Below are 346 nucleotides of genomic sequence, written 5' to 3' on the forward strand. Positions count from 1 at the left end.
CCTTGTTGCTGATCATTATCTGACATAGCTCCATCTCAGTTGTTCTTCCTTGGCTCTGGGTTCCAGACAACCATTCTTGTTGGGTTTTTTTAATGCCTTTGTGTGTAAAACTGTCAGACTGAATGTCAGAGGGTTTATTGCAGTTCAAGGTAACTTGCACAGCAACATCAGCTTCTGGCATCCCACAATCTCTGTGTTATGGTTAGAGAAGCAGAGTGTCCTCTCTCCCCAGTATTACATGGCTCAATGAGATGACAGAGGCAGCAGCAAATGCATTGGCTGGGAATCGAACCCAGGTCAACTGCTTGGAAGGCAGCTATGCTCACCACTATACCACCAATGCACA

General features: G+C 46.0%; 1 non-coding gene across 1 annotated transcript; it reads right to left on the reverse strand.

Moving 5' to 3' along the window:
• Positions 1–271: 271 nt before the first annotated feature.
• trnag-ucc lies at positions 272–343 on the reverse strand. Its single transcript has one exon. It is a non-coding gene; the product is annotated as a tRNA-Gly (tRNA).
• Positions 344–346: the final 3 nt, after the last annotated feature.

The sequence above is a fragment of the Kryptolebias marmoratus genome, linkage group LG15 (genome assembly GCF_001649575.2).
Source record: "Kryptolebias marmoratus isolate JLee-2015 linkage group LG15, ASM164957v2, whole genome shotgun sequence".
Lineage (NCBI taxonomy): Eukaryota > Metazoa > Chordata > Actinopteri > Cyprinodontiformes > Rivulidae > Kryptolebias > Kryptolebias marmoratus.